This window comes from Colobus angolensis, unplaced genomic scaffold (genome assembly GCF_000951035.1).
Source record: "Colobus angolensis palliatus isolate OR3802 unplaced genomic scaffold, Cang.pa_1.0 Scaffold106, whole genome shotgun sequence".
NCBI lineage: Eukaryota > Metazoa > Chordata > Mammalia > Primates > Cercopithecidae > Colobus > Colobus angolensis.
In genome coordinates this window covers 3170996-3186360 of record NW_012111586.1, presented here as the reverse complement: position 1 = coordinate 3186360, position 15365 = coordinate 3170996, and the positions used below count along the sequence as shown (strand labels likewise).

Below are 15365 nucleotides of genomic sequence, written 5' to 3'. Positions count from 1 at the left end.
TACTAAAAATACAAAAATCATCCAGGCATGATGGTGCATACCTGTAATCCCAGCTACTTTGGAGGCTGAGGTGGGAGAATTGCTTGAACCTGAGAGGTGGAGGCTGCAGCGAGATCATGCCATTGCACTCCAGCCTGGGTGACAGAGCGAGACTCCATCTCAAAAAAAAAAGGAAAAAGAAAAATTTTAAGAAGAAGAGTTATATAAGCCAGTTTTCATTTTACTTTTTATATCCCACTGTGTTCCAAGCATCATGCAAAGCACTTTATTTTTTATTTTTATTTTTTATTATACTTTAAGTTATAGGGTACATGTGTACAACGTGCAGGTTTGTTACATAGGTATACATGTGCCATGTTGGTTTGCTGCACCCATTAACTTATCATTTACATTAGGTGTTTCTCCTAATGCTATTCTTCGCTCTGCCCTGCACCCCACAACAGGCCCCAGGGTGTGATGTTCCCCTTCCTGTGTCCAAGTGTTCTCATTGTTCAATTCAGTGTTTGGTTTTCTGTCCACAGAGGACTTTATATATGTTAATTCATTTAGCCTTCAAAACTACTTTGTGGGGTATAATAATTTCTACTTTATAAATAAGGAAGTTATTTATAACCTAGGTTCATTTGACTTAAGAATTTTTTGAATTTTTCTAAAGTTTTTTGAGTTTCCCTAAACTACCTTTCTCTTTTGGATGATAACTGATACAGTTTGGATTTGCGTCCCTTCTCAAATGTCATATCCAGTTGTAATCTCCCACGTTGGAGGAGGGGCCTTGTGGGAGGTGAGTGGATCATGGGGGCAGATATCCTTCCCCCTTTCTGTTCTCCTGATAATGAGTGAGTTTTCACAAGCACCTGCCCCTTCTCTCTCTTCCTCCTGCTTCAGCCATGTAAGATGTACCTGCTTCCCCTTTGCCTTCCACCATGGTTTTAAGTTTCCTGAGGCCTCCCAAGCCATGCTTCCTGTACAGCCTGCAGAACCATGAGCCAATTAAACCTCTTTTTTAAAAATAAATTACCCATTCTCAGGTATTTTTTTATAGCAGTGCAAGAATGTACCACTACAAAAAATTGGTACTGGAAAGTCAGGCGTTGCCATAAAGATACCTGAAAATGTGAAAGCAGCTTTGGAACCAGGTAACAGGTTCCAAAGGTTTAACAGGCAGAGGTTAAAAAAGTGTGGAGGGCTTAGAAGAAAACAGGAGGATGAAGGAAAGTTTGGAACTTCCTAGACACTTGTTAAATTGTTATGACCGAAATGCTGATAGTGATATTGACAGTGAAGTCCAGGCTGAGATGGTCTCAGATGAATATGGGGTGCTTTTTGGGAACTGGAGCAAAGATGTTTGAGGCACTGTGCCCCTGCCCTTGGGATCTGTGGAACTTTGAACTTGAGAGTGGTGATTTGGGGTACCTGGCAGAAGAAATTTCTGTGCAACGGAGTTGAAGATGTAGCCTGACTGCTTTTAGCAACCTCAACTCATATTCGTGAGCAAAAAAAAGAGAAACAAACAAACTAACTAACCTAAAACTAGAAATTAGATTTAAAAGGGAAACAGAGTGTAAAAGTTTGGAAAATTTGCAGCCTGGCCATATGGTAGAAAATAATTCCCCCTTTCAGGAGAGAAATTCAAGCTGGCTGCAGAAATTTGATTAAGTAAAGACAAGACAATGAGGAAAATGGCCCAAAAGCATTTCAGACACCTTCGTGGTAGCCCCTCCCATCACAGGCCCAGAGACCTAGGAGGAAAGAATGGTTTCATAGGCCAGGCCCAGGGCTCCGCTACCCTGCTCCTTAGGACACTGCTCCCTGCATCCCAGCCACTCCAGCTCCGTCTGTGGCTAAAAGGGCCCCAGATATGTCTTAGGCCGCCACTCCAGAGGGTGCAAGCCATAAGCCTTGGCGGCTTCCACATGGTGTTAAGCACAGAGGTCAAGAGTTGAGGCTTGGGAGCCTTTGCCTAGATTTCACAGGATATACGAAAATGCCTGGATGTCCAGGCACAAGTCTGCTGCAGGGGCAAAGCCTTCATGGAGAGCCTCTACTAGGGCAGTGTGGAGGGGAAATGTGGGTTGGAGCCCCCACACAGATTCCCCGCTGGAGCACTGCCTGGTAGAGCTGTGAGAAGGGGACTGCTGTCCCCCAGATCCCAGGATGGAATGTCCACCAATAGCTTATACTGTGCACTTGGAAAAGCCACAGGCACTCAGTACTAGCTCTTGAAAGCAGCCATGGGAGCTGAATTCTCAGTGGGTGGAGCTGCTCAAGGACTTAGGTGCCCACCCATTGCATCACTGTGACGTGGATGTGAGACTTGGAGTCAAAGGGGATTATTTTGGAGCTTTAAGGTTTAGTGACTGCCCTGCTGGGTTTTGGACTTGCCTGGGGCCTGTAGCCGCTCTCTTTTGGCTGATTTCTCCCTTTTGAAATGGCAGGTGTATTTACCCAATGCTTGTATTTCCATTGTATCTTAGAAGTAACTAACTTGTTTTTGATTTTACAGGCTCATAGGTGGAAGGGACTTGCCTTGTCTCAGATGAGATTTTGGACAGTGGACTTTTGAGTTAATGCTGAAATTAGTTAAGACTTGGGGGACTGTTGAGATGGGATGATTGTATTTTGCAATGTAAGAAGGATATGAGATTTAGAAGGGGCCAGGGGCAGAATGATATGGTTTGGATTTGTGTCCCTACCAAAATCTCATATTGAATTTGTAATCTTCACTGTTGGAGAAGGGGCATGATGGGAGGTGACTGGATCATGGAGATGCATTTATCCCTTGCTGTTCTCATGATAGTAAGTGAGTTCTCATGAGATCTGGTTATTTAAAAGTGTGTAGGCCGGGCGCAGAGGCTCACACCTGTAATCCCAGCACTTTGAGAAGCCGAGGTGGGTGGATTGCTTGCACACAGGAGTTTGAGACCAGCCCAGGAAACATGGAAAAACCCTGTCTCCACAAAAAATTCAAAAATTAGCTGGGCATCATGGTGCGTACCTGTAGTCCCAGCTATTTGGGAGGTTGAGGTGGGAGAATGGCTTGAGCCCAGGAGGCAGAGATCGCAGTGAACCAAAATTGCGCCACTGCACTCCAGCCTGGTGATAGAACCAGACTTTGTCTCAAAATAATAAATAAAAGTGTTTAGCACCTCCGACTTCTCTCTCTTCCTTCTGCACCAGCCATGTAAGACATGCCTGCTTCCCCTTTGTCTTGTAAGTTTCCTGAGGCCTCCCAGACATGCTTCCTGTACATCCTGTGGAACCGTGATCCAATTAAACTTTTCTTTACAAATTACCCAGTTTCAGTTATTTCTTTATAGCAGTGCAAGAACGGACTAATTCAATAACTTAACTACTAGTGTGGAAGAGGCAATGAGAGTAGGGGGGTGGCCTGTATAATAGAGTAGTCCACATGCCAAAGGACCTGCCTTTCCCAGTTGTTCAACAGAGCCAATCAAGTCCTACAAACAACCTCAGAAAGAACAGTCAGAGCTGGGCATGGTGGCTCACACCTGTAATCCCAGCACTTTGGGAGGTCAAGGCAACAGGATTGCCGGAGTCCAGGAGAACAGCCTGAACAACATAGTGAGACCTCATCTCTACAAAAAATAAAAAAATTAGCTGTGCATGGTGGTGTGTGCTTGTGGTCCCAGCTACTTGGGAAGCTGACGCAGGAGAATTGCTTGAGCCCAGGATGTCGAGGCTGCAATAAACAGTGTCATGCTACTGTCCTCAGCATGGACAACAGAGTAAGACCCTGTCTCAAAAAAAAAAAATTAAAAGGAATAAAGAAAGAACAGGCAGATAGGCTTTCGGGAGCTCTTGCTAACTAGCAAAAATGTTATGTTGCTTTACACTCAAAGTTGCAGTGTTTATATAATAACTGAGCTCTCTCTATTTGAGTGATACTGTCAAAGAGTAGCTCTCTATATCTCTTCTTATCCCACACGGAGAGGCTGTTCTACTTCTCTGACCTCCTTTTTGAGACCTGAGTTTTGCCCCCATCCCCCAGGCCTGTACAAGCACCAGAGAGAAGAATAGCTCTGTACCCTGACAGCTGGGCTATGGCCTGCTTTTGTGCCTCATTCCCACTATCTTTTCCCCCAGAATTATTTCCAAGCTTTCTTGCCTCTTCTTGAACTGGCTACCTTGGTTCAGGACCAGTATTGGCCTGTCTTTGTCACCACAACTGTCACCAAAACAACCCTTTTCCCTCATTACTACTGTGCTGAAGGAACCTATATTCCTCATTACACTTCCAATTCCCGTATCTTAATTTTTGTCTGAAATTAGGCTGCAATTGCCACAATCAACTTGAGATGTGATTCTCAACCTTCCCCAGGAACTACTACTTCTGTATACATGTTTATCCCATACTTATATTAGCTTTCCACGACAGGTTCCATAGTATTCTACAGGCCCTTTCCTTTTTTTTTTTTTTTTTTTTTTTTTTTTTGAGACGGAGTCTCGCTCTGTCGCCCAGGCTGGAGTGCAGTGGCCAGATCTCAGCTCACTGCCAGCTCTGCCTCCCGGGTTTACACCATTCTCCTGCCTCAGCCTCCCGAGTAGCTGGGACTACAGGCGCCCGCCACCTCGCCCGGCTAGTTTTTTGTATTTTTTAGTAGAGACGGGGTTTCACCGTGTTAGCCAGGATGGTCTCGATCTCCTGACCTCGTGATCCGCCCATCTCGGCCTCCCAAAGTGCTGGGATTACAGGCTTGAGCCACTGTGCCCGGCCAGGCCCTTTCCTAATCTATTTCTTAACCAGTACTGGTATAAGCAATGATACAAAAAGGAGATATCATAGAGGTAAAATGGACTGGACAGAAAACCCAAGTGTATTGGATGAGTGAGGAGTGAAGAAGAAGACATAAAACTGAATTCCAAAATGTCTAGCTAGGGTGGCATTGATGGTTTTGATAATGATGTTGCCATTCATTAAGGAACAAAAGAGGATAAATGAATTTAGGAGGAAGATAAATTTAAGTTTGAGATACTTCTAGGACATTTACATAAAGAATTCTGATAAACAGTTAAATATATTGACCTGGAACTGAGGGAGAAAGTCAGAATTTTTGGAATCAAAAATTTTAGATAAAAATGGTGTTTGAAATCGTATTTCTGTTCCCTGCTAAATCTTTAAACACTTAGAACATTTTCCTTCTCCTTTCTCTTAACCCCATTCCTCACCAAAACAAACCTAAAACAGCAGGAATAAAATTCCTAAAACTGCTAGCTGCCTGCTTTGAATTTTAAGAACAGATCCAAGCTTTGCTCTGCTCCCCACTTCCCTGAAACCATTTCTTGTATTAGTCCCTGTGTGTGTTTGTAGCTAGACATTGCCTTGTCTTTTTGGGATTGGTTACTAGATTTGACTATCCTTCCAGCTCTGCCTCTAGCATTACTCTATTCCCTGTTTGTGATTTGCTCTGGTAACTCCATACCCCAAGATTCTCTGGGATACAGCATCCTGGCCAGGACTTCAGTTTCTCTTATCCAAAAAGAAAGATTGAGGAAGGAGGCAGAACGAGATGGCAGACTAGAAGGCTACACCATTTGTTCCCTACCTCCTCAAATGAGGACACCAATCTAAGAACCATCTACACACAAAAAAAGTACCCACATAAGAACCAAAAATCAGGTGAGCACTCACAATACCTGGTTTTAACTTCATATTGCTAAAAGAGGCACTGAGGAAGTAGGAAAAAGTCTTGAATCACCAGTCCACACCTGCCCAGTCGCCCTGCAGTCATAGCATGGTGTGGAAAGCATTTTGGTGCTTTGGGAAAACACAAATTGCAGCATTTCTGAGGCATTAAACTCAGTGCTGCCCTGTTATAACAGAAAACAAAACCAGACCAAACTCAGCTGACACCTCCCCATAGAGAGAGCATTTAAATCGGCCCTAGCCAAAGAGGAATTGCCAGTCCCAGCAGTCCAAACTTGAGTTCCAGCAAGCCTCACATCTGTGGGCTAAAGTGCTCTGGGGCCTTAAATAAACTCGAAAGGCAGTCTAGGCTGCAAGGACTGCAACTCCTAGCAAGTCCTAATGCTGAACTGGGCCCAGAGACAGTGGACTGTGGGGAGACATGTGACCTACTGAGACACCAGCTGGGGTAGCTGAGGGAGTGATGGCATCACCCTTCCCTTAACCCCAGGCAGTTCAGCTTACAGCTCCAAAAGAGGCCCCGTCCCTTTGCTTGAGGAGAGGAGAGGGAAGAGTGGGGATGAGTTTGTCTTGCATCTTGGATACCAGCTCACCCACACCAGGATAGGGCACAAGTCAGAGTCGTGAAGCCCCCTTTCCAGGCCCTAGCTCCCTGTACTACATTTCTTGATACACCTTGGGCCAGAAAGGAACCTGCTGCCTTTGAAGGGAAGGAACTAGTCCTGACAGGATTCATTGCCTGCTAACTGAAGAGCCCTGGGGGCCCTGAATAACCAGCAGTGATACCCATGAGAACCTTGGGTGAGACTCTGAAACTTGCTGGCTTAAGGTGAGTCTCAGGACATTCCCAGCTTTGGTGGCTATGGGGCAAGATGCCTTCCACTTGAGAAAAGTGGAAGTAAAAACAAAGGGGACTTTGTCTTGCACCTTAGGTACCAGCTTAGCCACAGGGTCTAGAGCACCAAGTGGCCTCTTGGGGTCCTCAATTCCAGGGCTTGGCTCTTGGATGGCTTTTCTAGACCTGCCCTGGGCCATTGGAGAGATCACTGCCCTGAAGGGTGAGTCCCAAGCCAGGCAACATTCACCACAAGCTGACTGGAGAGGACTTGGGCCTTAAGTGGTAGTCTAGCAGTACTCCTCATGGGCCTGTGGTAGTGGCGGCCATGGGAGGCTCCTCTGCCTTTGGAAAGGGGCAGGAAGAGTGGGAAGTGTCACGCGTGTCCGTGTGAAGAGACCACCAAACAGACTTTGTGTGAGCAAAAAGACTGTTTATTTTACCTGGGTGCAGGTGGGCTGAGTCAAAAAAGAGAGTCAATGAAGAGAGATAGGGATGGGGAGGTTTTACAAGATTTGGGTAGGTAGTGGAAAATTACAATCAAAGGGGGTTGTTCCTTGGCTGGCAAGGGTGGGGGTCACAACGTGCTCAGTGGGGGAGCTTTTGAGCCAGGATGAGCCAAGAGAAGGAATTTTACATGGTAATGTCATCAGTAAAGGCAGGGACCAGCCATTTTCACTTCTTTTGTGGTGGAATGTCATCAGTTAAGTCAGGAACTGGCCATTTTCATTTCTTTTGTGATTCTTCACTTGCTTCGGGCCATCTGGACTTACATACATGCAGGGCACAGGGGATACGATGGCTTAGCTTGGGCTCAGAGGCCTGAGAGGAAGGACTATGTCTTGTGGTTTGAGTGCCAGTTCAGCCACAGTACAATGGAACAGCAGGTGAACATCTAAGGTTTTTTTACTCTAGTCCCTGGCTCCGGGATGGCCCCTCTGGACACACCCAGAGTCTGGAGGAACCCACCATCCTGAAGAGAAGGACACAGGCCGGGCTGGCTTTGCCACCTGCTGATTGTGGAGCCTCAGGGCCTTGAGTGAACACAGATGATAGCCAGGGAGTGGTTATAGCAAACCTTGGGTGAGACCTAATTTGGTGCTGGCTTCAGATTTGACCAAGCACAGTCCTAGTGGTGGTGGCCACAAGGGTACTTATATCACACCACTACCAGCTCCAGGTAGCTCAGAACAGAGAAAGATCCCATTTGTTTGGAAGAAACTAAGGGAAGAGAACAAGAGTCTCTGCCTGGTTTCCCAGAGAATTCTTCTGGATCTTGTTCTAGACCACCAAGGTGGTCCTCTATGGGTCTGCAAGAACCACAGCATTACTGGGGTTGGGGTAACCACTAAAGCAGATACAGCTTAGATCACAATACCCAAGTCCTTTCACATATCTGGAAAGCCTTCCCAAGAAGGACAGGTACAAACAAGCCCAGGCTGAGAAGACTACAACAAATACTTAACTCTTCAATGCCCGGACACTGACAAACATCTACAAGCATCAACATCATCCAGGAAAACATGACTTCATCAAATGAACTAAAGGTACCAGAAACCAATCCTAGAGAAACAGAGATGTGTGACCTTTCAGAAAGAATTCAAAATAGCTGTTTTGAGGAAACTCAAAGAAATTCAAGATAACACAAAGAAGGAATTTAGACTTCTATCAGATAAATTTAACAAAGAGATTGAAATAATCCAAAAGAAGCAGAAATTCTGGAGCTGAAAAATGCAATTAGCATACAGAAGAATGCATCAGAGTCTTTTAATAGCAGAATTCATCAAGCAGAAGAAGGAATTAGCTTGAAGACAGGCTATTTGAAAATTCACAGTCTGAGGAAATAAAAGAAAAAAAGAATAAAATGAGTGATACATACCTGCAAGATCCAGAATATAGCTTCAAGGGGCAAATCTAAGCGTTATTGGCCTTAAAGAGGACATAGAGAAAGAGATTGGGGGTAGAGAATTTATTCAAAGGGATTATATCAGAGAACTTCCCAGACCTAGAGGAAGATATATCAGTATCCAAGTACAAGTAGGTTATAGAATACCAAGCATATTTAACCCAAAGAAGACTAATTCAAGACATTTAATAATCAAGCTCCCAAAGGTCAAGGATAAAGAAAGGATCCTAAAAGCAGCAAGAGAAAATTAAAAAGTAACATACAATGGAGTCCGGCAGCAGACCTTTCAGTGGAAACTTTACGAGCCAGGAGAGAGTGGCATGACATGTTTAAAGTGAAGGAAAAAAAACTTTTATCCTAAAATAGTATGTTTGGCAAAAATACCCTTCAGACATGAAGGAGAAATAAAGACTTTCCCAGACAAACAAAAACTGAGGGATTTCATCAACACCAGAACTGGCCTACAAGAGATGCTAAAAGGGAGTACTTCTATCAGTACAAAAAGGATGTTAGTGAACAAGAAAAAATCATATGAAGGTACAGAACTCACTGGTGATAGTAAGTAGACAGAAGAACACAGAATATTATATTGCTTTAACTGTGATGTGTAGACTACTCTTAAGTAGAAAGACTAAACTGAACCAATCACAAATAATAACTACAACTTTCAAGACATAGCATAATAAGATACAAGTAGAAACAAAAAGTTAAAAAGCAGGGGGACAAAGGTAAGTTGTAGAGTTTTTATTAGGTTTCTTTTGGCTTGTTTGCTTATTCAAATGGTGTAAGTTTTTATCAATTTAAAATAATGGGTTATAAGATAGTATTTGCAAGCCTCGTGGTAACTTCAGGCCAAAAACAATACAACAGATACACAGAAAGTTAAAAATAAGAAACTAAATCATATCACCAGAGAAAATCACCTTCACTAAAGGAAAACAGGAAGGAAAGAAGGAAGAGAAGACCACAAAACAACCAGAAAACAAATAACAAAATGGCAGGACTAAGTCCTTACTTATCAATAACAACACTGAATGTAAATAGACTAAGCTCTCCAGTAAAAAGACATAAAGTGGCTGGATGGATTAAAAAAAAAATAGACCCAATGATCTGTTACCTACAAGAAACACACTTCACTTATAAAGACAAACATAGACTGAAAAGGGATTGAAAAAGATATTTCATGTCAATGAAAACAAAAAGGAGCAGGAGTAGCTATACTTTTGTCAGACAAAATAGATTTCAAGACAAAAACTATAAGAAGGTCACAATATAATGATAAAGGGGTTAGTTCAGTAAGAGGATATAGTAATTATAAATATATATACACCCAACACTGGAGCACCCAAATATATAGAGCAAACACTATTACAGCTAAATAGAGAGATAGACTTCAGTATAGTAATAGCTGGAGACTTCCAACATCCTACTATTAGCATTGGACACATCTTCCAGACAGAAAATCAACAAAGAAACATTGAATTTAATCTGCACTATAGACCAAATGCAACTAATAGATATTTACAGAACATTTCAGCCAGCAACTGCAGAATACACATTCTTTTCCTCAGCACATGGATTATTCTCAGAGATAAACCACATGTTAGGTTACAAAACAAGTCTTAAAACAGTAAAAAGAAAAAAAAAAACTGAAATAAACATCTTCTCTGACCACAATGGAATACACTAGAAATTAATAACAGGAATTTTGGAAACTATACAAATACATGGAAATTAAACAATATGCTTCTGAATGACCAGTGGGTCAATAAAGAAATTAAGAGGAAATTGAAAAATTTCTTAAAACCAATGATAATGGAAACACAATATACTAAAATCTATGGGATACAGCAAAAGCACTACTAAGAGGGAAATGTATAGCTATAAGTACCTTGATCAAAAAGAAGAAAAACTTCAAATAAACAATCTAATGATGTGTCTTAAAGAAATAGAAAAGCAAGAGCAAACCAAACCCAAAATTAATATTAATAGAAAAAAGAAATAATAAAGATCAGAGCAGAAATAAATTGAAATGAAGAAAACAATACAAAAAAAAAAATTGACAAACCTTTAGCCAGACTAAGAAAAAAAGAGAGATGACCCAAATAAATAAAATCAGAGATGAAAAAGGAGACATTACAGCTGATAACACAGAAATTCAAAGGATCAGTAGTGGTTACTGTGAACAACTATATGCCAATAAATCAGAAAATCTAAAAGCAATGGACAAATTTCAAGATGCATATAACCTATCAAGACTGAACCATGAAAAAATCCAAAACTTGAACAGACCAAATAAAGTAACAAGATCAAAGCCATAATAAAAAGTCACCCAGTAATGAAAAGTCTGAGACCCAGCTGAATTCTACCAAACATTTAAAGAAGGATTAATACCAATCTTACTCAAACTATTCTGAAAATAGAGGAGAAGAAATACTTCCAAACTCATTCTACAAGGCAAGTATTACCCTGATACCAAAACCAGACAGACATATCAAAAAAATAAAACTACATGCCAATGTCTCTGATGAATATTGATGCAAAAAATCCTCAACAAAATACTAGCAAACTGAATTCAAAATACATTAAAAAGATCATTCATCATGACCAAGTGGGATTTATCCCTGGGATGCAAGGATGGTTCAATATATAGAAATCAATCAATATGATACATCATATCAGCAGAATAAAGGATAAAAACCGTATGATCCTTTCAATTGACGCTGAAAAAGCACTTGATAAAATCCAAGATCTCTTCATGATAAAAACACTTAAAATGAGTATAGAAGGAATATACCTCAACGTAATAAAAGACATATATGGCAGACCCACAGCTAATATACTGAATGGGGAAAAACTGAAAACCTTTTCTCTAAGATCTGGAACGTGACAAGGATGCCCCATGTTACCACTGTTATTCAACATAATGCTGGAGGTCCTAGCTAGTGCAAGCAAATAAGAGAGGGGCATAAGGGGCATTTAAATTGGAAAGGAAGAAGTGAAATTATCCTCATTTGCAGATGATATGATCTTATATTTGGAAAAACCCAAAGACTCCACCAAAAAACTATTAGAATTGATGAATAAATTCAGTAAAATTGCAGGATACAAAATCAACATACAAAAATCAGCAGGCCGGGCACGGTGGCTCACATCTGTAATCCCATCACTTTGGGAGGCCAAGGCAGGCGGATCACGTAAGGTCAGGAGTTTGAGACAAGCCTGCCCAACATGGTGAAACTCTACCTCTACTAAAAATACAAAAATTACCCAGGCGTGATGGTGGGCACCAGTAATCTCAGCTACTCAGGAGGCTGAAGCAGGGGAATTGCTTGAACCCAGGAGGCAGAGGTTGTAGTGAGCTGAGATCGTGCCACTGCAACTCCAGCCAGGGCGACAACAGTGAGACTCCACCTAAAAAAAAAAAAAAAAAATCAGTAGCAATTGTATATGCGAGCAGTGAACCATCTAAAAACTAAATTTGAAAAGTAATCCCATTTACAATAGCCACAGATAAATGCCTAGGAGTTAACCAAAGAAATGAAAGTTCTCTATAATGAAAACTATAAAACACTGATGAAAGAAATTGAAGAAGACACCAAAAAATGGAAAGATATTCCATGTTCATGGATTGGAAAAATCAATATTGTTAAAATACTCATACTACTTAATCTACAGATTCAATGTAACCCCTATCAAAATACCAATGACATTATTAACAGAAATAGAAAAAACAATTCCAAAATTGTTTTTTGTTATATGAAACCACAAAAGACCTGGAATAATGAAAGCTATCCTAAGCAAAAAGAACAAAACTGGAGTTATCATATTACTTGACTTAACATTTTACTACAGAGCTATAGTAACTAAAATAGCATGGTACTGTCATAAAATAGACACATAGACCAATGGAACAGAATAGAAAACCCAGAAACAAATCCACACACCTACATTGAACTCATTTGTTACAAAGATGCCAAGAACATACACTGAGGAAAAGACAGTTTTTTCAATAAATGGATGCTGGGAAACTGGATATCCATATGCAGAAGAAATGAAACTTGACCCCCATCTCTAGCCATATACAAAAATCAGATAAAAATGGATTAAAGACTTACATCTAAGACCTGAAACTGTGAAACTACTACAAGAAAACATTGGGGAAACTCTCTAGGACACTGGACTGGGCAAAGATTTCTTGAGTAATAACCCATAAACACAGGCAACCAAAGCAAAAATGGATAAATGGGATCACATCAAGTTAAAAAGCTTCTGTACAGAAAGGATATAATCAACAACGTGAAGAGACAGCCCACAGAATAGGAGAAAATATTAGCAAACTACCCATCTGACAAGGGATTAATCACTGGAATATATACGGAACTTAATTCAATAGGAAAAAAATCTAATAATCTGATTTTAAAATGGGCAATAGATCTGAACAGACATTTCTCAAAAGAAGACATATAATTGGCAAATGAGTGTATGAAAAGGTACTCAGTATCATTTGTCATCAGAGAAATACAAATCTAAACTGCAATGACATACCATCTCACCTCAGTAAAAATGGCTTGTATCCAAAAGACAGGCAATAACAAGTGCCAGTGAGGATGTGGAGAAAAGGGAAGCCTCGTACACTGTTGGTGGCAAAGTAAATTAGTAAAACCACTACGGAGAACAGTTTGAAAATTCCTCAAAAAGCTAAGCAGAGCTACCATATGATTCAGCAGTCCCACTGCTGGGTATATACCCCAAAGAAGGGAAATTAGTATATCAGAGAGAGGCCTGCACTTGCGTGCTTGTTGCAGCACTGTTCACAATAGCCAAGATTTGGAACCATCCTAAGTGTCCATCAGCAGATGAATGGATAAAGAAAATGTGGTACTTATACACAATAGAGTACTATTCAGCAATAAAGAAGAATGAGATCAGTTGGGTGCAGTGGCTCACACCTGTAGTCCCAGCACTTTGGGAGGTCGAAGCAGGCAGATTGTTTGAGCTCAGGAGTTCAAGGCCAGCCTGGGCAACATGGCAAAACTCTATCTCTACAAAAATTACAAAAAAGTAGCCAGGTGTTGGTGGCATGCACCTGTAGTCTCAACTATTGGGGAGGCTGAGGCAGGAGAATTGCTTGAGCCTAGGAAGTTAAGGCTGCAGTGAGCCATGATCATGTCACTGCACTCCAGCCTGGGTGACACAGTGAGACCCTATCTCAAAAAAAAGAGATTCTGTGATTTGCAACAACATAGATGGAACTGGAGGTTATTATGCTAGGTGAAATAAGCCAGGCACAGAAAGACAAACATCATCGCATGTTCTCACTTATTTGTGAGATCTAAAAATCAAAACAATTGAGCTCACAGAGAGAGTAGAAAGATGGTTACGAGAGACTGGGAAGGGTAGTGGGAGGATGTTGGGGAGGTGGGGATGGTTAATTGGTACAAAAAATAGTTAGAATGAAAAAGACCTAGTATTTGATAGCACAACAGGATAATTATAATCAATAAATAATTTAATTGTACATTTTTAAATCACTGAAAGAGTATAATTGGATTGTTTGTAACACAAAGAATAAATATTTGAGGTAATGGATACCCCATGTTCCATGTTGTGATTATGCATTGCATGTCTATATCAAAACATCTCATGTACCCCATAAATATATATACCTACTATGTACCCACAAAAATTAAAATTTAAAAAAAAGAAAAATTGAATACCAAGAGAAAAGTAAGATAACTTGAGAAGTCAGGTCAGGAACCATGTTTTGCTAATTTCTGAGTGTCCCTCACCAAGCACGATACCTATAAAACAATAAATGTTCTATAAGTGTTGATTGAAAACATCCTTGAATAAACAGCTGATAAAAGAGGAGCCAATGTAGGAATTAACACAGTAATGGGAAAAAAACTAGCAAGTTATTATCAAAGTCAGGGTAGCATTGAGTTTCAAAAAGTGAATGGTCAACAGTGTGGAATACTGTGGAAGATAGTAGAACTAACAAACATGGAAAGACAATTTGGGGGAAATACAAACTACGCAGAAAGAATAAAACTTTGAAAAATCAGTAGTATCAGAAATAAAAAGGAATTGCAGCCTATGAATTAAATTCCTGTGGAGAACAGCCCTTGCTGCCACCAACATGGAGACTTTGTATTGTGTCCCATTCTTTGTGCTCTAATGTCCCAACCTGAAGCTGAAGAAGCCACCCTGGCTGCCCATGCCATCGGCCATGACTCTGTGTGCTCTGGTGGTAGCGTCTTCCTCATCACCAGAGGAATAATTTTTGATGTTATTGTTGAACCTCCAAGTGTTGGCTCTATGACTGATGAACACAGGCATCAGAGGCCAGTAGCTTTCTTGGCCTACAGAGTAAATGGACAATATATTATGGAAGGGCTTGTATCCAGCTTCCTGTTTACAATGGGAGGTTTAGGTTTCATAATCCTGGACCCATCAAATGCACCAAATATCCCAAAACTCAATAGATTTCTTATATTCATTGGATTCGTGTGTGTCCTATTGAGGTTTTTCATGGCTACTCGAGTATTCATGAGAATGAAACTGCCAGGCTATCTGATGGGTTATGGTGCATCTGAGAAGAAATCAGTAGATACTGGATTCAATGAAGTTTTAAAGGTTGTACCAGTCCTCTAATATGAAATGTGGAAAAGAATGAAGAGCAGCAGTAAAAGAAATATCTAGTGAAAAAACAGGAAGCATATTGAAGCTTGGCCTAGAGTTTATTCTCGGTATTAAAGAGACAAGTTTATCACAGTATTTTTTTTTTCCTGATGACCTGTTGCTATGCCAACGATGTTGAGTGACATTTTCTTCTTAGTTTTTCATTTCTTAAAGAAAATATTGGGGAGTTATACCTGATATAAATGATGAATTGATGGGTGCTGACGAGTTGATGGGTGCAGCACACCAACATGGCACAAGTATACATATGTAAC

General features: G+C 40.9%; 1 protein-coding gene and 1 pseudogene across 1 annotated transcript in view; both read left to right on the top strand.

The window, feature by feature from the left end:
* ZSWIM5 (zinc finger, SWIM-type containing 5) overlaps positions 1-15365 on the top strand; it is a 206431-nt gene that overhangs the window by 129462 nt on the left and 61604 nt on the right. The gene's annotated exons all lie outside the window — the stretch shown is intronic.
* Positions 14534-15250, top strand: LOC105514742 (annotated as a pseudogene).